The sequence below is a fragment of the Sus scrofa genome, chromosome X, assembly GCF_054392235.1.
Source record: "Sus scrofa isolate SSC_HxYL_T2T_F1_AM1 chromosome X, Sscrofa_HxYL_maternal_Yorkshire_Landrace_v2.0, whole genome shotgun sequence".
Lineage (NCBI taxonomy): Eukaryota > Metazoa > Chordata > Mammalia > Artiodactyla > Suidae > Sus > Sus scrofa.
The window spans coordinates 98,170,097-98,196,624 of NC_139401.1; the positions used below are offsets into that span (position 1 = coordinate 98,170,097).

General features: G+C 52.5%; 1 protein-coding gene across 7 annotated transcripts in view; it reads left to right on the forward strand.

Moving 5' to 3' along the window:
• FRMPD3 (FERM and PDZ domain containing 3) overlaps nt 1–26,528 on the forward strand; it is a 156,370-nt gene that overhangs the window by 48,734 nt on the left and 81,108 nt on the right. For 2 of the 7 annotated variants that reach the window (XM_021080188.2, XM_021080190.2), the window contains exon 1: nt 15,117–15,451. The exons of 4 other annotated variants lie outside the window; for them this stretch is intronic. The gene's annotated coding sequence lies outside the window, so the exon portion shown is untranslated. Of the gene's footprint in view, nt 1–15,116; nt 15,452–26,528 lie in introns of those variants that run through there. One more of the 7 variants, XM_085008123.1, reaches the window with a different exon arrangement.

Sequence of the window (26,528 nt, forward strand, 5' to 3'; positions counted from 1 at the left end):
TGCTGTAGAACATTAGAAAGGCAATTGTAGAGAAGCTGAGCAACTTTTCAGTGCGGTGTGTTCTGTTCAGTTAAAGCTGTCGTTGTTTTTCTCTTAGGCCTTTAAGCTATTGTGCCAAACATCAAAATAACACTAGCTATTTTGTATTCAGATGTTGTGACTCATTTGGGGGCATTGTTAATATTTTATAAGAAAATTCTCGTTTTTTTCCCATTCACATTTGTGATTTTCAAGTGTGTTGCCGCATCACATTCATAAACATGCTTTTTATTAGGTCTCAAGCCCCCCCCCTTTTTTTCTCCTTGGAGGAACACATCTTCAATTTTTTTGTTAAAGGTTACCTGAAAAGTCGGCTTTGATATGTGGAATTTTTTTTTTTTTTTTTTTTTTTTAGGGCCGCACCCATGGCATATGGAGGTTCCCAGTCTAGGGGTCTAATTGGAGCTGTAGCTGCTGGCCTATCACAGCCACAGCAATGCCAGATCCGAGCTGTGTCTGTGACCTACACCACAGCTCACGGCAATGCCGGATCCTTAACCCACTGAGCGAGGCCAGGGATCGAACCCGTAGCCACATGGTTCCTAGTCAGATTCATTTCCACTGTGCCACGATGGGAACTCCAGTATGTGGAAATTTGATTTGTGAGACACTTGGCCAGGTTGCAACCTTTCTGTACAGTTAAGGGGCTGACATACCCAAGCTCTGGTTAGGTCACGGTGAAGCTCTCAGCAAGGTTTCCTGGTAGTCATCACTAAGCACCTTCTTAGTGGCCACTTTCTCTGGCTGGCCAGGATTGTCTGCTCAGAGTACAGGAAGCGGAGGCAAGAGAAGGAACAGGATGCTACTTAGAGATGTAGGAAAGCAAAAAAAGAACGCGTTAGGCCCCTTGGGTTGGAGGGCCTGCCAACCCCAGAGGTTGCCCCCTCTGGATTTGGAACCAAGATCATGACCTCTCCTCCCACACTCCCGTCGGAGCAGAAGCAACAGAGCAAAGAGGGAAGAGATGATGGACACACCTCCTCAGGCTGGATCAGAAGATCCAAGGCTTCCTTTGAATTTCCCACCTGCTCAGTGCCACTCGATGCCAGTAGCTCCTAAGCTTGCTAAGCATCAGTACCCATTGGTGATATTAGGATATTCCCCACGAGAGTGATTCTGCTTGTATTTTCCCCCCTCTTTATTGACCACTCGCAAGTGGTGTATGTGAGAATCTGCCTTGGAAGAAAGGCACGGGTCTCTCGGGTCCCAAGGCACACAGATTGTCTCTGTAGTTTCTACCTGGGCATGAATGAATAATAGCAGCTGCCATTCATTTCCTGAGCACTTACTATGTGCCCAGCACTGGGCTCGGTGTCTTACATGCATTATCTCATCTGATCCTACCAAGACCTTATTATCTCCATTTTAAAAATAAGGAAAATGGGAGTTCCCGTTGTGGCTTAGTGATAATGAACCTGTCTACTATCCATGAGGACACAGGTTCGATATCCGGACTTGCTCAGTGGGTTAAGGATCCGACGTTGCCAGGAGCTGTGGTGTAGGTTGCAGATGCGGTTTGGATCTGGCGTTGCTGTGGCTGTGGTGTAGGCCGGTAGCAGCTGCAGCTCCTATTCAATTCCTGGCCTGGGAACCCCAGATGCCATGGGTGCGGCCCTAAAAAGACAAAGAAGGGCCGGGGGGGGGGGTTGGAATGGTGTTCCGTAATGGTTAAGGATTCAGTGTCATCAGGCGCAGGTTCGATCCCAAGCCTGGGAAATTCTGCATGCTGCAGTAGGGCCAAAATAAAATAAAATTAAAATAAGGAAATTGAAGCTCAGAGAAGTAGGTGACATACCCAAAGAAAGTCATATGGCTGATAAGAGGCAGAACTCAGAGGCAAGCCCAGATCTGGCCCGACGGCCCCCCCCCAGCCCCCACCAAGTTGTGCTCCTAATTCCTCAGGCTGGGGGACTGACTTTGCTGGCAGAGGGCACTGGAGAGGCCCCAAACGCTGGGGGAGAGGAGAGCCCAGGGGCTCCCGACAAGAGAGGACTAGGGGGTTAAGAGTGACAGACAGAAGTGTTAGCCTCATAATTTTGCTGCGAGCTAGTCCCGCAGGTTCAGCCAAGGTCAAGGTGGCCATCACTGGCCACTTGAAGAGCTGATGACAGAGCCCACTTCTGAATCCACCTCTAGACATACAATATTCTTGCAGACACACTGTTCCAACAGCTGGCCTCCTTCACAGTCCTTGGTCACCCCAGGCACGCTCCATCCCTGGGCCTGCACCTGTGCAGTTCCTTGTGCCACAAAGGCTCTGCCCCCAGACAGCTACAGGGCTCGCTGCCTCCCTTCAAGTCTCTGCTCAGTTGTCACCTTTGCGCCGAAGCCTTCCTTGACCACCTGTTGAAAAAGGTAACCACTCACCCCCAAGTCCTTGCTTCATTTTTCCTCCAAAGCACTTTTTTTTTTTTTTTGGTCTATTTGCCTCTTCTAGGGCCACTTCCCACGGCATATGGAGGTTCCCAGGCTAGGGGTCGAATTGGAGCCGTAGCCACCGGCCTACACCAGAGCCACAGCAACGCGGGATCAGAGCCGCGTCTGTGACCTACACCACAGCTCACGGCAACACCGGATCCTTAACCCAGTGAGCGAGGCCAGGGATCGAACCTGCAACCTCATGGTTCCACTGAGCCACAATGGGAACTCCCCTCCAAAGCACTTTCTCACTCTCCAAACCATCATGCATTTTTACCTATTTACCTGTATATTGTCACTACAATGTAAGCTCCGTGAGGACAGGGAGTTTTAGCTGTTTTGTTCAGTGCACCTGTCCCCTGTTCTAGAACGGTGTCTGGCAGGTAGTAGGAGCTCAGTGAATGTTTAATGAATGGTTGAATGTGAAGATAGCTTTAAACATGGCTCCCCTTCCTGTCAGATCTACAGACACACACAGGTCCTTTGCCATAACACAGAAGGTGAGCAGATAAAAGAATGCATGCCTTGGAGTTCCCATCGTGGCGCAGCAGTTAACGAATCCGACTAGGAACAATGAGGTGGTGGGTTCGGTCCCTGCCCTTGCTCAGTGGGTTAAGGATCCAGCGTTGCCGTGAGCTGTGGTGTAGGTCGCAGACGCGGCTCGGATCCCGTGTTGCTGTGGCTCTGGTGTAGGCCAGTGGCAATGGCTCCGATTCGACCCCTAGCCTAGGAACCTCCATATGCCGTGGGAGCAGCCCAAGAAATGGCAAAAAGAAAAAAAGAAAAAGAATGCATGCCTTATGGGTGAGGGGACTCGGGGTAGGGATACTCTACACACATAATGCCCACAGTCCTCGATCTGACTAAAGCCAAGGACCCATTCTGGACACTTCTTCAAGCAGTATTACCCTTAGTATCCATTGATTGCGAAACGTAATGACCACCAATTAATCTGAATGTGTAATATTGTAAGTGAATCTTGTTTTTTCGGTTTTTCTTTTTTGTCTTTTTGGGGTTGCACTCGCAGCATATGGAGGTTCCCAGGCTAGGGGTCTAATTGCAGCTGAAGCTGCCAGCCAACACCATAGCCGCAGCAATGCCGGATCCTTAACCTGCTGAGCAAGGCCAAGGATCGAACCCGCAACCTCATGGTTTCTAGCCGGATTTGTTTCCTCTGCGCCACAATGGGAACTCCAAATCTTGTTAATCACTATGACTTCTGCCTCCCGTTTGGAAAAGAGTGGTACACACACGTGTGAGATGTTTTCGGGTGGTGCTTAAAGGCCTAGTCTCTGGCATCTGTCACCTAAGGTTTGATTTCTGGCATTGCCACATATTACCTGTGTGATCTTGAGCAAGTTGCTCACACCTTTGCCTCAGTGTCCTCATCTATAAAACAGGGCTAGTAATGATAGTACCAAGCTCCCAGGGCCGTTACGAGATGCAGTGATATAGTGCATGTCAGACTCATGGAATGTAGTAAATGCTCCCCAAGTGGGAGCTGTTATCTGCATCATTGTAGGTTATTGGTTGAATTATCCACAGGTAATGCTTCAGAGTGTACAGATGGGGAGTTCTCTTCGTGGTTCAGCGGTTAATGAACCCGACTAGGATCCACGAGGATGCTGGTTCGATCCCTGGCGTCGCTCAGTGGGTTAAGGGTCCGGTGTTGCCATGAGCTGTGGTGTAGGTCGCAGACGCATATTGGATTGGCTGTTGCTGTGGCTGTGGTGTAGGCCTGCAGCCGTAGCACCGATTCTGACCCCGAGCCTGGGAACTTCTATATGCCGCGGGTTCGGCCCTAAAGAGCAAAAAATTAAAAAATTTAAAAAAGGTGGTCCCATTGTGGCTCAGCAGTTAACATCCATGAGGACGCATGTTCGATCCTTGGCCTTGCTCAGTGGGTTAAGGATCCGGCATTGCCGTGAGCTGTGGTGTTGGTTGCAGGCGCAGCTCCGATCCTGCGTTGCTGTGGCTGTAGTGTAGGCCGGTGGCTCTGATTCGACTGCTCTGATTCGACCCCTAGCCTGGGAACCTCCATATGCCACAGGTGTGGCCCTACAAATTTTTTTTTTTTTTAAAAAGTATGCAGATGTGCATCCCTCCTATAGTATGCTGCAGCCCAGGGAACCTGGGCCCCTAGTTCTGGGGGCCCGTGTGGTGGACACTAAGTGTTGTTGGCAGTCAAAGAAGAGGGGTTGGTAGCTGGGTGAATAGGGACATGGGTGCGGTGAGAGGAGGAAGATAGACTAGAGGGAGAGCGGCCACAGGCACCATCTTGGAATGGTGCCTTCATGGATGCATTTAGAGAGGAAATTGATGTAGGAAGCCTTCCAACACTTCTGAAATCCCACCTTAGCCAAAGGTGGTTCAGGAAGAAGATAGAAAAAGGTAGTTATTACCAAATGGCCCTGGTATAAGTTTCAAGTGTTTTATCACCTCTAAGTGTTAGCTCTTCGAGAGTGGTGAGGCTGCTCTGGTCATCACCCTGCCTGGCCTTGCATTCTAGAGAATTCTGAGTTCCAGATGGTAGCTCATTCGTGGCAGGTTTCCTCTGGACAACCTGGACAGTTTCTCTGTGGCATTTCCCTCCTTACCCACTCCCCTCAAGTCGGGGCTCCAGAAAGCTGTTTCCAAAACTGTCTGTGGGCCGACAGCACCACAAGCTACTCGCTGAGAACCTGAGGAGAGCTGAGCTGGGAGCATCAGTGAGTGGCCAGTGGGCCAGGATACTGTCCTCCGAGGCGCCGCATTACTGTGCCCTGCAGGGCGGGAAGCACGAGGCCGATTACGCAGGGCGTTCAATGAGTCCTGGTGGTTCAAGAGATCAAACAAGAAGGAGGTCACGGATGGAGCTCTGTGGGGGTTGGTGGAGGAGTGGCCACCCCCTGAGGCTAAACATTATTAGATAGGAAGCAGTCCACCCGTGGAGAGAGCATGCAAGCTGTGCCCGTAGGCTGATTGATTTGATGAGGGAGTTGAGTATGTTCTGTGGGTTTTTTTTTTGTTTGTTTTATTGCTCAAATTGGGAAACAGAGCCAATTAAACTTCACCTTTCTAGGGAAGGAACAGGGAACCCCAGCTTTTGGCTTTACTTTAAGAAGCTGATCTTTCTGGAAAGGTCAAACACTTCCGTTGGTATTTGGCGACATGCCACAAGGCTTCTTCCTGACCTTCAGGCGGGACGTTCAAATTCTGGTGCAGGTCAGGAATTTTGGTCCTCAAAGCAAGGATCTTAAAAAGGCAGCTCTCAGTCGTGCGCACATTGACGGGGGGCCCCCCTCCCCATTTCTCCTGGAAGCCTAGACTCCACTCTCGTCACCATGCAAGGAGCCCATTTGTAACTGTCCGGTCCCTTTCCCGGCCTGATGGGGAGTTCTGCTCTGGGGCCTCATTTGCATAGACAAATGCAGACTGGCATCTGTCAGCCTAGCACCTCAAGCCAAGTAGCTGGAGCAGTGACGGGCAACCTTCTGGGCAGATACCCTGGCTATTGGATACAAAAATGACAGTGTCAAATTGGGGCTAATTTGCATAAGCTGATCAGGTTAATTACTACAATGTCTCCAGGAACTCGAAAATCCTTGGATTCTTATGCAACCAGAATGCTCGAAGTCTGTTGCTATGAAACTTGGAGTGTAAATTACCATGAATACCATTAATCTGTTCACTAGGAGGTTAATTTGCAATTTGTTGGCAAATCACACGTGAGTCTTATAGCAAGAGTGTGGGTGGTGTTTTTGTGCCAACGTGTGGCCCCGCCTGGGATGTGTATGTGTGCGTGCGTGCGTGTGCACACGCGAGCACACATGTGGCAGTGGGATCGGCCCTTGATGGGCGCTCCCATCCTGGGTTTTCTCACCGCTCCCAGAATCTCTCGATCTTCTGGCATAGCTTGGGTTCTAGGGCACATATTCTCAGTGTTGGAGGGCTGCTGTGCCGAGCAGTCCTCGGCCCAGAGCCAGCTTATGAGACATTAGCTCCTCCTGAGACAGAGTCACAAAGGTGTCCATTAATGCTTTAAAATCATCTGGCTTTTCTGAAAGATGCTCTTTCCCGTTAATGGCTCTCAAGTTGTTTTTGCACGCAGGCAGGTTGCTCCTGGCAGAGGAATTCAGATCATTCAGAGGAAACGGGCAGGGAAGTTGCGGGGGGGGGGTGGCGCGGGTAGGACACGGTGACAGGGACCACACCGAGTGGGCATGGGGGGAACAAAGACCACCGGGGCAGGCCTCGGGGTGGGGAGTTCCATGGCTGCCCTGTATTATTGTTAATGGAGGGTGACAGGGTTGACAATGCAAACCTCGCCCCAGCTGTTGAGTGCTGAAACCCTACTCGCCCAGAAACTGCTCCCCAGCGAGGCTCCCAGTGCTCAAAATCCCCTTTGGATGGAAGGGATCGGAGATTCAGATATGTCGTCTGGGAAGGAAAACCTGGTGGGAGCGCAGAGCCAGACATGCGTTATGGGGACAAAAAACATCTCAGGTGGTTTTTTTTTTTTTTTTTTTCTTTTTTTGGCTAACCCACAATGTACGGTGTTCCCAGGCCAGGAATCAGATCTGAGCCCCTTAACCTACTATTCTGGGCCGGAGATCAAACCTGCGTCCAGTGTTCCAAAGATGACAGTGATCCCACTGTGCCACAGTGGGAACTCCAAACATCTCAATTGGGGTTTTTTTTTGTTTTGTTTTGTTTTTTTGTCTTTTTTTTAGGGCTGCACCCACGGCATGTGGAGGTTCCCAGGCTGGAGGTTGAATCAGAGCTACAGCTGCCAGCTTACACCACAGCCACAGCAATGCCAGATCCGAGCCACATCTGCTACCTACACCGAAGCTCCTGGCAATGCCAGATTCTTAACCCATCGAGTGGGGCCAGGGATCAAACCTATGTTCTCATGGATAGAACCTGTGTCCTTATGGATGCTAGGCAGGTCAGGTTCGTTATCACGGAGCCTCGACGGGAACTCTACATCTCAGTTTTAATGCTTGGGAGGGATGGCCCTAGGAAAGGCTCAAGATTTTGGGGAGCAGCCTGGGGGATGCAAGCTCATGGGTCCATCTCATTGAGGGGCTGTTCGATGGAGCCAGGGCCTGCTGAAAATTGGGAAAGTTTCCAAAAAACAGTCACATTTATCTCCCTTACAAGTGAGCCTTTGAATAGGTCTGAAAGGGACATAGGGAGTTTGGGATACTGGTTTGAAGAATGTAAGGAGCCATGCAGAAACAAACTTAGGAGGTCTGCTGGGAACCAGAGAATGCCCGGACAATGTGGCTTGAACATTGATGGGGACTGGGGTGACTTGAGGAGCCCAGCCTTCATCCAAAATGGGTACTGCTACTTAGCACCAGCTGATCATAGTCAGGTGGGACTTTAAGGCCCAGGGTTGCCAGGTAGGATTTCTGAAGAGAAGTCAGAAATCCTGATCCTGGAGTTCCCGTCGTGGCGCAGTGGTTAACGAATCCGACTAGGAACCATGAGGTTGCGGGTTCGGTCCCTGCCCTTGCTCAGTGGGTTACCGATCCGGCGTTGCCATGAGCTGTGGTGTAGGTTGCAGACGCAGCCCGGATCCTGTATTGCTGTGGCTCTGGCGTAGGCCAGTGGCTACAGCTCTGATTCGACCCCTAGCCTGGGAACCTCCATATGCCACGGGAGCAGCCCAAGAAATATCAAAAAGACAAAAAAAAAAAAAAAAGAAAAAAGAAAAGAAATCCTGATCCTGGTATGAAATCTGAGGATTTTTTTTTTTTTTGCTTTTTAGGGCCTCACCCTCGGCATATGGAGCTTCCCAGGCTAGGGGTCGAATGGGAGCTCCAGCTGCCGGCCTACACCACAGCCACAGCAACGCAGGATCCATGCCATGTCTGCAACTTACACCACAGCTCATGGCAACGCCTGATCCTTAACCCACTGAGCAAGGCCAGGGTTCGAACCTGCCACCTCATGGTTCCTCATCGGATGCATTTCCGTGGCACCACAACGGGAACTCGTGAGGATTTTTAAATGTTAGCAATACATTGTAAAAATTTTGAAAACTCTGGGCTGGGCCCAACAAAACACACTTGCTTACTAGCTGGGTGACCTTTGGATAAGTAATGTAACTTCTTGAGCCTCAGTTTCTTAATATGTAAAAGAGGGTTAATACTGATAATCTGTGTCAGAGGGTGAGTCTGCAGATTAAATGAGGTAATGCAGGTGAAACGCCTGTCACATAGTAAGTGATTAATACACGGCAGCTCCTCAGCTGATTATTATTCCTAGGAGTTCTAGTCTCTTACCCAAAGGGCATCTCTTTCTAGGTGATTGACCTGAAAGTCTCTACCCTTCACCCTGAGAGAGACCCCATGCCGTACTTGGGGGAATTCAGCTCCACCTTTGTAGGCAGAAGATACTAAAGATAAGCTTACCTAGCAATTAGCCAGCATGTGTAAATGAAGCAGGAGGTGCATTTCTTTCTTTCCTTTTTTTTTTTTTTTTTTTTTTTTTTGTCTTTTTTGTCTTTATAGGGCCGCACCCACGGCATATGGAGGGTCCCAGGCTAGGAGTCTGATTGGAGCTCTTGCTGCCGGCCTATGCCAGACCCATAGCAACACCAGATCTAAGCCGCGTCTGCGACTTACACCACAGCTCACGGCAACGCCAGATCCTTAACCCACTGAGCGGGGCCAGGGATGGAACCTATGACCTCATGGTTCCTAGTCGGATTCCTTTCCGCTGTGCCACGACGGGAACTCCCATTTCTTTCTTAATATCCCTTCGCATAGCAAAATCAGTACTGACTGATTTACAAAGCCAGTCCAGGGCTGGGGAGGGGTGCAGAAGGCCAGCAGAATGATTTTCTTAAGGCTCAAAGGAGGAAACTGAGGCAGGGAAGCTAGGCTGTAGTTCCCAGCCCAGTCTGCCTTCAGTTTGTACCAGGGATGCCCGCAATTTTTTTTTTTTAAGTGGCCGCACCTGCAGCATATGGAGGTTCCCAAGAAACGGGTCAAGTCAGAGTTGCAGCTGCCAGCCTACACCACAGCCACAGCAATGCTGTGGGATCCGACCACATCTGTGATCTACACCACCGCTCATGGCAACACCAGATCCCTAACCCACGGAGTGAGGCCAGTGATTGAACCCGTGTCCTCATGGACAGTCGTTGGGCTTGTTAGCGCTGAAACATGACAGGAACGCCATCCAGGGTTTTTAAGGAAGCTCTGGGCTGCTAAGGCTTTTACGCTCTCATCTCTTAATTTTTGCATCTTTTTTTCAAGCAGTGGTTCTCACCCCTGGCAACACGTTAGAATCATCGGGGCAGGGAGTTCCCGTCGTGGTGCAGTGGTTAACGAATCCGACTAGGAACCATGAGGTTGCGGGTTCGATCCCTGCCCTTGCTCAGTGGGTTAGGGATCCGGCGTTGCCATGAGCTGTGCTGTAGGTTGCAGACGCGGCTCTGATCCCGCGTTGCTGTGGCTCTGGTGTAGGCCAGTGGCTATAGCTCCGATTAGACCCCTAGCCTGGGAATCTCCCATATGCCGCAGGAGGGGCCCAAGAAATGGCCAAAAAAAAAAAAATCATCAGGGCAGCTTTTAACAAAAAGTATGCTGATGCAGGGGCTTGACTTTTTAGAGGTGCTATGACCCCTCACAGATTCATAAGCCGAGTTGCATATGGGTGTGTATTGCACACATGCACCTTTCTGGGGACTTGGTTGGGGCTTCAAAGGGCCGTGTCAAAGATGAATGACATAAGCACGTAGGGTCCTGTGGGAAAGAGCTGTGCTTCTAGGCCCGCTTGGCCATCACGCTGTATCTCTCCATGCACACAGGCGGTTTCCTTATGGGTCCCTTGGGGATCAGTAATGACCCCCACTATGTTTCTGCAGGTGCTTGTGAAGACGTACCCGAACTACTGAAGCCTGTGCCCGAAAGGGCTTGGAGAAAGCTCCACCCCCTCTCCACAGGGAAGGGCCCCTTCTTACAAGATTAAGAAGGGTGTGTGTGGGTGGGGAGGTAAGAGAGGCAGCGGGAGCGGCACTGCACATCCGAGAAAAGGCCACACGCGTTAACAAAGCCGCTCACAAATGAGAGCAAATTAATACCGGGCCTTGCGAGAACAGAACATTCGCACGGCAGGGGCAGAGCACCCATTGGAGCAGCTAGGCCTTGGCAGAGAGAGGAGAGAACTACAAGAGCTGTGGAGGTGGGAACAGGGGCCACATGAGGGGGTTTCCAGTGCTAGGGAGGCTTGCTCTGGCTAAGAGCAGAAGGGAAGGTACCAGCTACGAAGGAGGGAAGGAAAATAGTGGCAGGTGCCCCAGGTGGGCCTGGGGAGCAGCTCAGGGCACCTGACAGCCCTTGGTGAGCTGCGAGAACCAGTGAGGGGCACCGATACAGTGCCTTGTTCAGATCAGTGCCAAAAAGAGTGTCCCTCCAGCTTGACTACCTTTGATCTCATCTTCTGGCAACTGGATCCAGACCACGGCACACAGGGTCACCCGGGCAGCAGCTGCTCCCCCACAAAGCCGGGACCCTGGCGGCCCCCCTGCGTCCCTTCTTGTTCTTCCTTCTGTGAGACAACCAGGGACCCACCTGACTCAGAGGCGGGGGTGGGGGGAGGCCTAACGCCCTTCCGAAAGCCCCTGACACATCTTCACAGAGAAGCGGCCTGGGAAGGGGCTGGGGTGTTCAACTAGTGTGGAATTCTAGAGTAGGGTGATGATAGAAATATTGTCTGGGTGTTCGTTCCTTGGTGGCCTAGCAGTTAAGGATTCAGCATTGTCATTGCTATGGCTGGGGTCGCTTCTGTGGCTCAGGTTCGATCCCTGGCCCAGGAACTTTTGCCTGCTGTGGGCATGCCCCCCCCACCCCTGCGTTGTATGGTCTGTCTGACTGACCGGGCAGAATGAACAGTCCCTGCTGGGCCAGATATTAACCCTTTCATTGCTGGATCCGAAGAGGGGGGCGGTTGGAGGGCACTCGGGGTTGGGGGGGGCGTTGGGGCAGCAGCAGTTTCCTGGTCACTCATTCAGGAACATGGGATGGTGGCACAGGTGGTCACTGGTAGAATGTGGGTCCTGATCCTGGGGTAGCTGGAATAAGTCCTGGAGGACATGGTGGATTCCCAGGCTACAAGATGGGGGCGGTGGGTGGATCGGAACAGATTCTTCCTCTGCTCCCTCGCAAAGGTGAGTCAGACACTGGCTCCATTGCTGAATACCAGCACCAGTCTTATGCCTACAGTACCAACCCTTTGCCCCCCCCCCAGCTCCCATGCCCACACAGTGCCCTGCCCAATGTCTCCAAGTGGGGACATCAGTCTATCTCAGTGCCAGAATCTGAGCCTGTTAGAACAGGAAGGGATCCTGAAAATCAGCTAATCCAGTGCTCTCTTAACCTACAGGGAAACTGAGGCCTAGCAGGGGAAAGTATAGGGCCTTGCATCTAATTAGTGTCAGAGCTGGGATAAGCAGCAAGATGTCCCTGCTCCCAGCCCGGTGTATTTTCAATGGCTTCCTTTGCTATTATTCCAAGTCTTCATTATAGGCGAGGGAAAATGCCAGAATATCCTCAGGGCCAGCCTTACACATAGGTAAACATGATGTGATCAAATATGTCTTCTCAATTGCCTGTCACTGTGCCTGAAATTTCACCATCGCTGATTCATTCCTTTGGATCTTGAAGCTTTCCAGTCTTGCAGGGGGATATAGATGGGGATTTATTGACACTCACCAAGGATTTGCAAATTGGACTCAGGTTATACAGCTGAGGGGAGCAACGGGCCCAGGAAGGAAAATGCAGGCTGAGGTCGGCAAGGGAACTGGGGGGAGACCCTGAATCTAGGGCCCAGGCCACCCTGAGGGGACAAGGAAGGAGTGTTTCATACACGCATACCCCAAGCTTTCGTCAAACCCTGGCTTGGATACTCAGGAAGCGTTTCCCCAGAAGACAGTACTGTGACCTGGGGTGGCGGGGGGAGGGGTCTGAATCCCTGCTGTGTGGCCCATGCTGGGAAGAAGGGTGGGAGATCGAAGGATAACATCAGGCTATCTGGAGTGGCCGCAGGGGCACTTTATTAAGAGGAGCAGCCTGGGAGAGATGGCTGTGACAAGGGAATCTATGAAGACATCGAGAGGTGCCTCGAGACTGCCAAGGGAACCTGGGTGTGGAGTCTGGCTGTTCTGGCTGTTCCCCCACCCCCAACCTGAGGATCGAAGGTGCCCTGGCCCGAGGCTGGGTTTCTTTCGGTCACTGCCTCTGACTTCCATTCTAGTTTGGCTCCAGAGCTGGGTAGTGCAGCTCTGGACTCGGCCGGCCATGGTCCCCAGAGCCCTCGCCATTCGGCATTGGTTCTAGCATCTTTTTTTTTTTTTTTTTCCTTTTTAGAGCCACACATGCAGCACACGGAGGTTCCCAGGCTAGGGGTCAAATCAGAGCTACGCCACAGCCACACGGGATCTGAGCCATGTCTGCGACCTACACCACAGCTCAGGGAAATGCCAGATCCTTAACCCACGGAGCGAGGCCAGGGATTGAACCTGCATCCTCACAGATACTAGTTGGGTTCGTAACCACTGAGCCCCAACGGGAACTCCGGTTCTAGCATTTTTATGTGAAAGGGGCTTTGGGGCGGCCATCTGGTGGGAAGAGGGAGAGGAAGGAAGGAGTCTAGGAGATTCGTCGGGAAACTGCCTGGCAAGACTATTTCCTTAGACTGTGTGTTTACTGAGGGTAGGGGAGAGTACTTCTGAAAATTTGGGAATTTGCCTTGTAGCTGTGTTGCATAACAAGTGTAGTAGTAGAATTTAGATTATAGATCTATTTGAGGTTGCTCGTAGGGGCGAACCGAGCAAACTGAAGACCCTCGCAGAGGCTCCACTAGTTCTACTGTAGTTCTCAGTCAGCTGGACTGAACCCAGAGCCCCTAGCCTGCGAGAAAGTACAGCATTCATCCTCAAGGCCACTATTGCTATGTGACCCAAGCCCTGTGCTTCCTGAAGGGATGTCTCTGGGGGACTTAAGTGGTTTGTACCCAGACACATTGGGTGGGCTCGATTTGTGGGGAAGATGCTGCCGTTGCCAGGAATTAGAGACCCAGAGGCAAAAGTGCGCACCCCCGTTCCACTCAAGTCCCCCAAACGATCTTCCCGATTTAAGGCCAGGTCATCACTAACCCTGGTGTCATGGGCACCACTGATGGAAGACGATATTTCACGGAGCCGAGACTCCTGCCCAAGTGTAGAATCAGTGATTCAGGGAAGATGGAATTCAGTGCAATCAATTTGGGAGAGTCAGCCAGGATTTCTCTTAAGCTTTGCTTCCCAGCAGCCCCCTCCCACCTTGGCGACAGACTAATCCCTAACATTTGTCTAGTGGCTTTATACTTTGCAAAGCTCTTTCACATCCATTATGTCCATCGAGCCTCAGAACACCCCCGTGAAATAGGACGGGAAGGTGTTACTACCCCTATTTGACCAACAAGAAAACGGAGGTCCAAGAAGGATATGTGACTCATCCAGGGTCACACGGCTATTTAGTCAAAGAACCAGGACTTAAAAAAAGGTGTTTCCTAACTGCCAGCCCTGAGTGCTTTCCGCCTCCCCCACAGAACCGTGGAGGTGCCCAACACCTACCATGGTGCCTGACACACAGCAGATGCTAATAAACATTTGCTAAATGAATGACTGGGTGGATAAGCAGGAGCAAGGGAGGGAGGAATACAAGTTCTCAAACTGCTCTCCTTTTGTGATCAGAATTGGGGGGGGGGGGAAATACTGTGTTTTTTCATCATTTTGACCAGCAAGGAAGGAGTAAGCGGTCTTTCCTACCTCCCAGATGGCAGAGGGATTAGGGCCACTCCCATAGAGAAACCATGGGGCTCAGTCTCCCAGCAAGGCTGCCTTCCACTCATCCTTTAAAGAAGAGTGGATGGTGTGAACCCTCATTCCAGTTAAAGGAAGGACTCGGTTGGGATCAGCGCCATTGGGAGGGCTTCCTCCCCCAAGCAAGCCCTTTCTCTCCCTACGGCCAGCCAGCAGTTCCCCCGAGGGGAGGCATCGGAGAACACTGACGTCTCTACCTGCCACCTTTGATCCTTCTAGCATAGCCCACACCTCACAGGCTCAGTGCCTGTGTCCTGGATCACACCTGGACCAGGACTGCCTCTTAGACCGTTTTCTGTCTGGCAGGTAGTAGGTGAATTGTCCAAGGTAATGAAAGAACGATGGCCGCTCCCCCGCGCCAAGCACTGCAGCCAGGACCCTGCCGCCCGGTGCCCCTACCCCCACCTACACCAGCAAACTAGCCTAGAGTCGCCACCTGTCCCTGGTGCTGTCAGGAAAATGGGGAGACAGGAGGTGGAGACTCGGCTATTCAGATGTTGCTCTGCAGTAGCACAAAGTGGCTTTTGAGGCAGGCAGTGGAGAATTTGCGATCCCTCCAGTTTCCAGTCTTGGCCCCGTCACTTCTTACCAGCTTGTGCGTTTGGGTCTGTTTGCTTTGCTCCCCTGAGCCTCGGTTTTATTTTCTGTACAATGGGGAGGATGCCGCGATGAGACAATGGATGTAAAGCACGGTGCCCGGCACTTAGTAAGTGCTCCCTCAGCCGCAGCTGGATTATCCGCACGTCACTGTACTTGGAGCCTCCCCTCCCCGGCTCCCCCGCGGGGGCCCGTCCAGGGTGGAGGGTGAGGGGGGAGCTCCTCCGCGGCGGATTGCGGGCGGGCAGGCTGGCGAGAGGCAGCAGACGCCGCCGCCGTGTTTACCAGCTGCCTCGCTAGTTCGCCACCTCAGCTCAGCCGCGGCTCTGGGGCCGAGCCAGTCGCCTCCTTCTTTAAGATTCTGGTCACAGCAGGGGCTGGGTTTCTCAGGCAGGCGTGATCTTTCTCTTCCTACAGACGCCGCGGCCGCCGCTACCGTCGGCGCTGGGCACAGCCGGGGGCAGCGCGAGGGGGAGCCGGCCAGAGGGTTCCCGGGCCGGGCAGCCGCCCAGCCCCGGCCCGCAGAGGGCCCCGACAGTAAGTACCGCGCTCCGAACAGCCGGGTTTGGAATCACCTGGGAAAGGACCAGAAAGCGGGGCGCCCGGCCATGGAGGCTGGGGTCTGTGGGGTTGGGAGGTCAGCAGCTGTGTGCTGGTGGTCCTGGCCGGCCCCTCACAGCGACTCGGGGCGGGGCTGGCACGGCTCCCCGGTCCTGGGTGCGCGCCTGCTGAGCCTCCCCCTCCCCACGCCCCCCGCAGTCGATGGAGGATGGACGATGGACGGAGTTGTCGCGTCGGAGCCGACATCCCTCCTCCCCCCATCCCCCAACCCCCGACCCAGAGTCTCCAAGGAGCCATTCGGGTCGTCAGGCCACCCGCGGGCCCCTTCGCGGCGCCATGGGCGAGGAAATTGGAAGATTAAGATGCGCGGGGCTGAGGGTTTGGGCTCCCGCCGGTGGAAGGAAAAGTGGCGGCGTGAGCGGGAAGTTTTTCGCTGGAGGTGGGGGTGGCGAGGGTGAAGGAGAGAGAGAGAGAGGCTGCGAGGCAGGGTGGGGGGAGTAGGGGCGACCCCTCCAAGGACTCAGGCCGCGTGCTCCCCGCTCCCCGCCTGGAAGCTCCGCCCCTGGCTCCGGGTGGTCCGAAGTGTGGGGGGCCTCCAGGCGCCCTCCCCGCCGCCGCCCCCCAGCTGCGGTGCACCCTGGCTGGCCTGCCCTCGCGTGGCCTCAGCCTTCACGAAGCATCTCGGGGCTGAGGTGGTGCATGACTTGTAGAAAGCTTGGCAGGTGGGAATATGCAGGCGCATACCTGTCACTTTCTTTTCTTGAGCTGAGTAAAATTCTAGGCGCGCGCGCACTCCTGGTGGGGTCGGGGCGGGGGTGTCTGAGGTCACAAAGGTGAGTTTAGCCTAAGTCACATAGTCCGGTTCTTAGACCGGACCCAGATTTCCCTTCTGTTCTCCAGACACATCTCTGCTGAGAGCACTGATGATCTCTGTTAATTATGTGCCACGTATTGTGCTAAGTAAGCTCTTTAGGTCGGAATGAGAATTTGTGTACAGTAAAAACAGTCGCTGGCATTCACCCTAGCTTTCTGTGTGTGGGACACAATGGTTGTAGGTGCTTTGTGTGTATTATCTTATTTAATCTTCTTAACTCTGTTTGGTAGAGCCTGATATTACCCCCATTTTACAGATGAGGAAGTAGTAATACAGGCTTTGCTTTCTTCACAGCAAAGCTTAATTATTCTGTAGATCTAAAGTCAGGGCCCAAAGTCCAAAGAGATTTGAACCAATTCTCTTTTTTTTTTATCATTTATTTATATATATATTTTTTCCTATTGTACAGCATGGTGACCCAGTGACACATACGTGTATACATTCTTTTTTCTCACATAACGTGTTCCATCATAAGTGACTAGACAGAGTGCCCAGTGCTACACAGCAGGATGCCATTGCTGATCCATCCCGAAGGCAACATTCTGCATCTATTAACCCCAAGCTCCCAGCTCCTCCCACTCCCTCCCCTTACCCCTTTGCAACCACAAGACTATTCTCCAAGTCCATGATTTTCTTTTCTGTGGAAAGGTTTCTTTGTGCTGTATATTAGATTCCAGATATAAGTGATATCATATTGTATTTGTCTTTCTCTTTCTGACTTACTTCACTCAGGATGAGAGTCTCTAGTTCCATCCATGTTGCTGCACATGGCATTATTTTGTTCTTTTTTTTTTTTTTTTCGTTTTTTGTCTTTCGAGGGCCCCACTCACAGCACATGGAGGTTCCCAGGCTAGGGGTCGAATCGGAGCTACAGCTGCTGGTCACAGCCACAGCAACGAGGCATCCGAGCCTTGTCTGCGACCTACACCACAGCTCAGGGGCTCGCTGGATCCTTAACCCACTGAGCGAGGCCAGGGATCGAACCCGCAACCTCACGGTTCCTAGTGGGATTTGTTTCCGCTGCGCCACGACGGGAACTCCTGAACCAATCTTCAAATCACCCTCATTATTTTCTGTAGAGAGAGGCAGACCAAGTGGACTGTAACAGGACAGCAGATCCTATTAGTAGGTGCCTAAATATGACAGTGATAATAGTAGTTGCTAATAGCCATTATTGATTGAGTGCTTACTTTGTACGTTGAATCTTCATGTAGGTCCTTTGAAGTAGGTACTATCATGAGCCCCATTTTATAGATGAGGGAACTGAGGCTCAAGAGGTTAAGTCACTTGGCACAGAGCTGGGATTCCAGCCCAGATCCACTGCCTCCAAAGTCCAGGTTGGATCTAACCTTTGGCAGATTCGTGCCAGCCTCTCGAGGCATCTGTCTCCTCCCAGCGAGTTGCCCAGAGCTCTGCATGGTTCCTTCCATTCCCCAGCCACCCCCTCCTCCGTTTGCGTTGAAGAAGGGATTGCACAGGTTGATGGAGAAAAGACTTCCTAAAGAGCATGGAGCATTCTGCATGGATTTGGGTTTTGTTGTTGTACTAAGTGCCGTGCCTGTAACATCGATAAGTTGTTCTGCTTTATAAGTTTTATTAATTAGACAAGTGTCTGGTCTGCTGGCTTGGAGCTGTTAATCTGACATTATGGCTCTATCTGAGTACCTCCGTTAGGAATTATTCTCTAAAAAGTTTTTAGAGCCTTGTGTGCAATGCTGAGCAAAAGCCATCTTCCCACCTCCTGGGGAGGAAGAGGGGGCTTGTTTTTTTCAGCCAGGCCTTAAGAGCAGGGACAGCAGCCCTTACTTGAGCAGAGCATTGCTGTGTCTATTGATTTTGTCCCTCCTTCCTCCAGGATGACCCCCTGTGGGCGGAACAGAATGTGGCCAGGTCTGGAGGGGCTATTCCTGAGGCACATCTGGCCCCACCATGGGGATGTTTATAATTTCCCACTACTAGCCCTGAGAGCTGGCTTCCACGGACCTCTGCCGCATGGGCATAACAGGGCCTCTGAGCTCCTTGGCTTTGGTCTCCATGACTCTGGCCAAATTTCAGTGCCTCTGCCAGCGGGCCACCCTTCCTGCCTCCTCCTGTGGCATTGGTGGGGGTGGGGGGTGTCTTCCATATGTAGCTTCTGGGTGATGCATAGGATATGTGGCTGGTAACCCAGTGCTGGGCCGTGTCTCTGATTGTCTCTGTGGCCTCTTGGGAGCGCAGTGCCGCATCTCAGGAGGGTAGACTAGTCCTCTGACCTCATTCCTGTAGCCAGAAAGTAAAGAATCACTTCCGTTTTGCCTGATTTTTTTTTTTTTCTATCTAGGACTTTTCTTTCAATTATGGTGGCTTCACTACCTAGAGGTCTCCCTTCTTTACTGAATCATCTCCTTTCCTGGAATGCCTTTCTCTGCCCCGTCCATCCTCGAAACTCCTATTCACCTTCGCCACACAGCTTGGGCCCGGAGTCATGTCAAGGGGGCAGTGGCGGGCCTCTGTACTCCCATGGCATCCTCTGCTGCCCCCTATGGTGCCAGGTGACCTGTGGTTTCGTGGTTTCATATTTTTCTGTGGACATGCCTGCCCCCACCTCAGACAGCAACCTCCAGGAGGGGAGAGACTGGCCCTAATTTATCTTCACTGCCTAGCCCTGTGCCTGGCACATCTTAAGTGCTCAGGAAATTTTTGTTGCATCTGTGAGTGAATGCTATCTAAGAGGCAGTGGAGGGAGCCCCTGACTCAAGAGCAAGCACCTCTGCTGTTATTCCCCTTCCAAGAGGGCAGTGGGAAGCAGAGCTGGCATTATTCTGTAACAGAGAGCCTCAGCCCGGTGGATTTTGATCACTGAAAAAATACAAATACACCGCAGTGCTGAAACCTGAATGCTCAGGGAGCGGCTTTTCTGGTGAATAGAATGTTCTGGGTAACTGAAGCTTAGGCCAAGCTTTTTTTTTTTTTTAACCCTTTTTGGTTCTTTCTACAACGCCTGGATCTGGTTTTCTAGCGAAAACCAGAATCGGTGAATTGAGTCTTGGGTCCATCGTTGAATCTGTGATGCCAAGTAGGCAGCCCATGGGTTCGTGGGATTCCCTAGGATTCTCTGTCCCCCAAGGCTGGCTGCAGAGTAGGGTGTGATTTCCTTAGCACCTCCACCCCCACCCAGAGACAAGCCCGCTGAGGCTTGCAGTTTTGCTGCCACTCGCATTCCTGGAAACAGACAGGAGGACCCAGCTAGCAACATGAGGGCGATGCAATGTTTGGTGCTAACTCATCCCTCCACTCTGAGATAGAAAATCAGCACCTGCTCTTGCCCTTTGCTTTCATTCTTAGGTTCACCAACCTTTTCTGATCCCTTGGGATCTTGCCTTTGCTTTAGCAAAGACCTTCTCATTCCTTCCTCTCTCTCACCAGGAAGATGCAATTAGGCAGAATAAAAGGTGTCTTTTTGCCCTGAGGCTGTAGTTGGCATTTCCAGGCGCATCCAGACGGGGTGACATGAGTTTGCCAGGCCTCTGCTCACATAACTTCGTTTATCAAGTTGCTTCTTGGCCTGATTTCTGCCCTGCCCTGTCCGCCCCTGCCCTTCACCCCCCCACCCCACCCCCAAGTATTCGATGGACAGAGCTTGGAGCTGGTGCACCAAGGGGAAGCCTGGGCCTGCTCCAGTTCGAGCCCTCACCAGAGGTCAGCCTGGCACCTGCTGGGCCTGGGGCCTGGGCTTTCGATGCCACTGGCATCCTCTCAGGTGAGGAGGGGGCAGATGGGCCAGGTAGGCAAAGCTGTAGCAAGGATGTGCCTTGCTCTTTCCAGTTTTGACTCGAGCGCCTGGCTCCTCACAAGCTCCCCCGGGCGGTGCTGGGGACCTTTGGCCCCAGCGGAGCCAGACATGAAAGAGAGAGCGAGGAGAGGGTTTCCTCACTTCTCCCTGGGTCAGCTCCAGCTACTTGCACCCCCAGCCCCTCTCCCCGACTCCGGCCATCTTCTTCAAGCCTCCCTGGCCCCTCCTGTAGTCCCTAGCTGCAGTCCTCCAGAAGGCCTTCCCCTGCTGCTTCTGGAAAGCAGCCAAGAGTGGACAAGAGCGAAGTAAAGAACTTCCCCGGGGGGAGTTCCTGTTGTGGCACAGCGGAAACGAATCTGACTAGCATCCATGAGGATGCGGGTTCAATCCCTGCCCTTGCTCACTGAGTCAGGGATCCAATGTTACCGTGAGCTGCAGTGTAGGTCACCAATGTGGCGTGGCTGTGGCTGTGGTATAGGCTGGCAGCTGTAGCTCCGATTCAACCCCTAGCCTAGAAACTTCCATATGTCAAGGGCACGGCCCTAAAAAAGCAAAAAAAAAAAAAAAAAAAAAAAAAAAGAGAGAGAGAGAGAGAGAGAACTTCCTGGGTCCCTGGCCTCTCTAACATTCTCCAGCTGTTTGACCAGAGTCAGGGCTTGCTGGGGCCTCCCAGGCTGGCGACAGGGCCGTGGATGCTGGAAGCCTCACAGAGGAGTGACAGACATGACACGGCGGCCTGCTGAGAAGGCTGAGAGCCCTGTGCTACCAGCACCTGCCAAGCAGCCCCCAGGGGCTTGATGTTTGTGTCCCGGGTCTTTGGCTGCTGGATGCTCTTGTCCACACCTGCTCCCCCTGTCTGGCCTCCAAGGCTTGTTTACAGTTCAGCCCTTGGCAGACTAGAGGCCAGGATCCAAGAAGAGAGAGAGAGATTTGGGTGGCCAGGGACCCTCTCCAGGCTTAGCGGTCTCTGCCAGAGCTCTGCAGCCCAGCCTGGCCGTGGAGAGATGTGCTCACTGAGGGGAGAAATTCAGGCCTGCTGCTCCCTTCCCTGCCAACTCCACTTTCCCCATCATGACCATTCCCTCCCACCTTCTGGAATTCTCTCCCTTTGGGATTTTCTCCTCTCCATCTCCTTCCCTTTCACAAGGCAAATACAGCCTCTGGGGGCCGGGGAACTGGCCCACTTTGAGACCGTGTCATGGGTTGTCTTCCTCAGGCTGTTCAGGATGTGTCCCTTGCTCGCCGCATCCCCGTCTGTGAAACCGGGCGGGTGCCATCCTGTTGTCAGGACGGCAGAAAGGCAGTGGCCTGCCCCAAAGATCTTGATTGCCAGAAGTCGTATACCAGAAGGTTCTCGTTACCGTGTGGCCCTCCTCGGGAGCCTGAGGGCAGAGCTGGGGGCAGCTCGAGGGCATTGAGAGAGCAGGTGAGGCCCTGGAGTGGGTCTCCAAAAATCTCAGGCAAATGAGAGTCGGCGGGCACGGTGTCTCTGGCAGGCTTGCCTTTGTCCAAGCCCGTCCTTTCTCCTTCGCTGTCTCCCAGGCCCTCTTCGTCTCATTTCTTCGCTTCTGTCTGGGTTTCTCTCCTTCATCTGGCCTCTCTCCTCCCTCCTGGCTCTGGCTGGCCCCCTTTCCTGCTCAGCCGTCTTCCCCTCCATCTCTCCCCATCGGGTTCGGTCAATCTCTGCCTCTGCCTCCCTCGGAAATACTCAGAGTGGTACCCAGAGTGTGGGGGCTGGGGTGGGCCCAGGGTTCTTGGCGTGACATGACAACTCCTTCCAGCTCCTGTGAATATGTCATTGCTCCAGTTCCCTCTCACTGCCTCTGTCAAGTGACAGGTGAGGGGGGGCTAAATGCAAGGATCTTCCCGCTAACTCTGCCACAGCCCAGTGGCAGCAGCTTCAGACCTTGTGACCCGTGATGCCATATGGCATCAGCCTCACATCTGGCACAGCCCTCACATCTGTCACCGGGCTGTCAGCCCCAGCAGGGAGGGCTTAGGAGCGTGTCTGGGCCTATTAGGCAGCATGTGTGGCTCCCAAGGTGAGAAGTGGGGAGGGTCGGGGGCGGCAGCCCAGAGGGTCCTTGGCAGCACCCTCTCAGAAGCCTCAAGGGCTTGGTCTTTTGTGAGGTGACTCCAGCCCCACTAGGTGTTTGTGGAAGGACAAATGCATGGCTTTGATCTCTACTTGCTCCCTTGTGACCTGCTAGAACAGGTGGCAGGTGTCTCCATTCCAGCTCACTAGGGAAAAGCAACTGCTTGGATAACCAGAAAAATATTCCAGACACTAGCAGGTTTTCCAGAAGATGCCTCTCCAAGCTCAGCTGAGGAGGGAGTTGCAGGACCACAAAGACCTGGAGGGAAAGAGGGAGGAGGGCCCTGGAAGGAGCCCTGGGAAAGTAACCAGAGTGTCTACTTGGAGGTTCTCAGGGATGGAAAGACTATCCGGAGTCATCCAGCCCACGCCCTGGGCCTCTGGCCCTTCCGCAAGAAGGGTTGTTTGCCCTTTAAAGAAGCACTCCTTCCCTGAGAAGGAATTAGCCATTAGATGTCCCACCCTGCTCTTCCTAAAAGGACTAGAGCCATTGTGGCTCCTGTTTCTTCTTAGACTGTAGCTGCCTGATATGCTTCTTTTTACGCCATTCTCTCTCTGTTTTTGTCTTTGGCCAGAAATGTTGAAGGCTTTCTCCCAGGGACCAGACTCCTCATCTAGAAACCTGACTTTCACAGCTGACACGAAACCAGTAGGCACTTGATAATGGATTGCATGGAGTTCCCCGGTGGCCTAGTGGTTGAGGATCTGGCATTGTCACTGCTGTGGCTCAGACTGAATTCCTGGCCCAGGAACTTTCATGTGCCGTGGGTGTGACCAAATTTTTTTTTTTTTTTTTTTTTTTTTGCTTCTTAGGGCTGCACTTGCGCCATGTGGAGGTTCCCAGGCTAGGGGCCCAATCGGAGCTACTGCTGCCGACCTACAGCCCACACCACAGCCACAACAATGCGGGATCCGAGCTGCGTCTGCGACCTACACCATAGCTGGATCCTTAACCCACTGAGCAGGGCCAGGGATCCAGGGATCAAACCCACATCCTCGTGGATACGAGTCAGGTTTATTACCACTGAACCGCAATGGGAACTCCTGGTCTGGCCATTTCCAAAAAAAAAAAAAAAAAAAAAAAAATTCTTATATATATTTCTACCATGTGCCAAGTACCGTACGAGGTGGCAGAGCTCCACTGTTGAACACAAGTGACATCGTCAATACTCTTATGGGGTCCAGAGCCCAGTAATCACAAAGATGAAGATGTAAGAACAGGTCATGGTGAGTCTCAGGAAGGAACCGAATAGATCAGGTGCAGGGGCAGAGTTCTCAGAGAAGACCTCTGTGAAGAGGTGATGATGTTTAAGGGGAGGCCTGAGGATGGAAGACCAGCCAAGTGAAGAATGGGGGAAAGAGGTTTCCAGGAAAAGAGGAATACCAAACAGGGAAGGCCTTGACCTCGCACGGTACTTGATAGGTTCAGACACTGAAAGAAGGCCAGCGGGGCTAGAGTGTTCTAGGCACAGTAGCATAAGAGAGCTTCGGCCAGGAGGGCAGGAGGAGATCACAGCAGGGCCTCGTAGGCCACGGAAAAGGGCTTTGGATGTTCTTCATTTGCAGTAGGAAACGTCTGCCGGGTTTTAAGCAGAGGCGTGACAGGATCTGATGTGGGCTTTTGCAATATCTATAGAGACCAGACTTAAAAAGGGGGCAGCAGTGGCTACGAGGAGACCAGGAATGGGGCTGCTGCAGCCAGCCCGGGGAGAGGTGGTGGGGGTCTGCAGCTGGGTGATAGCCGTGGAGATGGAGAGAGTTGGTCAGATTCTGAAGGAACAGCTTCAAAGACGACAGAGTGGTGAGAAGTGGGGGTGAGGGAAAGGGAGACACAGGACTCAAGAATGACTCTCAGGAGGTCCTGCTGTGCTGCAGCAGGTTAAGGATCTGGTATTGTCTCTGCAGGGGTGTAGGTTCGATCCCTGGCCCAGAGAACTTCCATGTGCCCTGCGTGAGGCCAAAAAAGAAGAAGAAGGAGAAGGAGAATGACTCTGAGGTTTATGGCTTGAGTCACTGGAGAGATGAGGGTGCCATCTTATGAGATGAAGAGGGCAGAGGGAGGCTAGGCTTGAGGGAAAAAAAATCAGGAGTTCCGTTTTAGACATGCTACGGTTTTTGTTTCTGGGTTTTTGTTTTTGTTTTGCTTTTTAGGTCCACACCCGTTGCATATGGAGGTTCCCAGGCTAGGGATCGAATCGGAGCTGCAGCCACCGGCCTACATCAGAGCCACAGCCACGCAGGATCCGAGCCACGTCTGCAACCTACGCCACAGCTCACGGCAACGCCGGATCCTTAACCCACTGATCGAGGCCAGGGATCAAACCTGCATCCTCATGGTTCCTAGTCAGTTTTTTGAACCACTGCGCCACGACAGGACCTCTGACATGTGATTCCTGGGAGACACGGGAGCAAAGATGTCAGAGTAGAGAGTTGAGATGCAAGACCTCGGGAGCTCATAGAAGAGGTGCGGGTAGAATGGGAATTTGGGAGTGGGCTGCCCACTGATTGTGTTTCCAGCCAGGTTCCCAGTGACCTCACCTGGGAGAGACAGCAGAGAAAGAAGAGAAGGCCTGGGACCGAGTGGGGAAGAACTACAGTATCCAGGGATTGAGCGGATTCAGCCCACACAGAACACTAAGAAAAAGGGGCCAGAAAGGTAGTTGAAGCATCAGGAACTCATCACAGCAGCTAGGAGAGGAAGGGGTGGTCAACTGTGTCCAAAGCTGGTGGGAGGCTGAGCAAGGTGAGGGCTGAGGGATAACCACGAAGGCCATCAGTGACCTTAACATGAGCGGCTCTGTGGACGTGGAAGATGGGGAAGCCAGATTAGAGTGGATTGAGGAGCAAGGAGGAGATGAAGACGTGGAGACAATACATGGAGAAAACTCTTGAGCAGTTTTGCTGTGAAGAGGAACAAGAAGTGGGGCAGTGTAAGGGGATCGTGGCGTGGAGCCGGGGAGTTTCTTTCTTTCTTTCTTTCTTTTTTTTTTTTTTTGTCTTTTTGCCTTTTCTAGGGCCGCTCTCGCGGCCTATGGAGGTTCCCAGGCTAGGGGTCTCATCGGAGCTGTAGCCACCAGCCGACACCAGAGCCACAGCAACGCGGCATCTGAGCTGCCCCTGAGACCTACACCACAGATCCTTAACCCACTGAGCAAGGCCAGGGATCGAACCCACAACCTCATGGTTCCTAGTCCGATTCGTGAACCACTGTGCCACGACGGAAACTCCTGGAGCCGGGTAGTTTCTGTTAGTTTTCTTAAGGATAGATGATTTCCTTCAGTATGCTCACACGATTCTGGAGGGCTGAAAAGATTGACGGCGTGGAGAAGAGAGCGAATGCCCAAAGGAGGGAAATCCCTGAGGAGAGGAGAGTCCCCTCTGTGGTCCCAGGGCGTAAATGAAGAGATCTGCCATGAATCATTCATAGAAGAAAAGAAAGATCCTCCATTTTGGGGGGGGGGGGTGCCTGCAGCATGCAGAGGTTCCCTGGCCAGGGGTCAAACCCAAGCCACAGCACTGACAATGACGCCAAGTCCTTAACCACAAGGCCACCAGGGAACCCCAGAAAGGAAAAAGAAATCATGGGTTGAGATCCATACAGGGCCGTGTACAGATTTGATGATGGTAAGAAAAAGGAGCTCTCATTTGATGGCTTCTGTTTTCTTGATAACATGGGAGAAGGTCAACTGGTGAGACTTGTTGGGACACATTGGGGAAGGCAGGGAAGATCCAGGAGAGAGGAGGAGGGCCTTTGAAAGTCATCGTAGAGAGAGAGAGAAAGCGGTAGCCAGATAGAATTGAGAGCCCACGCCAGGTTTGAGACCATGGAGATAAAGTGAAAGCCATCTACCCAATTGTGTGGTTTTTCTCCAGTTGCCTTTAGCTACTTGCAGGCATAGAGAAGGTATATGGTTGAGTTTATTGAGGAGTACTGCTTGCAAGGCAAGCAGAGCAGAGGAAGAGGCAGTAAGGAATCCATTGATGGTGTTTTCAAGAGAATGGTCATAATGATAGAACAGGAGCTCTAATGTGGACATGAAAGGAAGGAAAGATAAGAAGGAGGAGCTTGGCATTCCCGTTGTGGCTCGGTGGTTAACGAATCTGACTAGGAACCATGAGGTTGTGGGTTCGATCCCTGGCCTCGATCAGTGGCTTAAGGATCCGGCGTTGCTGTGAGCTGTGGTGTAGGTCGCAGATGCGGCTCGGATCCCGAGTTGCTGTGGCTCTGGCGTAGGCCAGGGGCTACAGCTCTGATTTGACCCCTAGCCTGGGAACCTCCATATGCCGTGGGTGTGGCCCTAAAAAAAAAAAA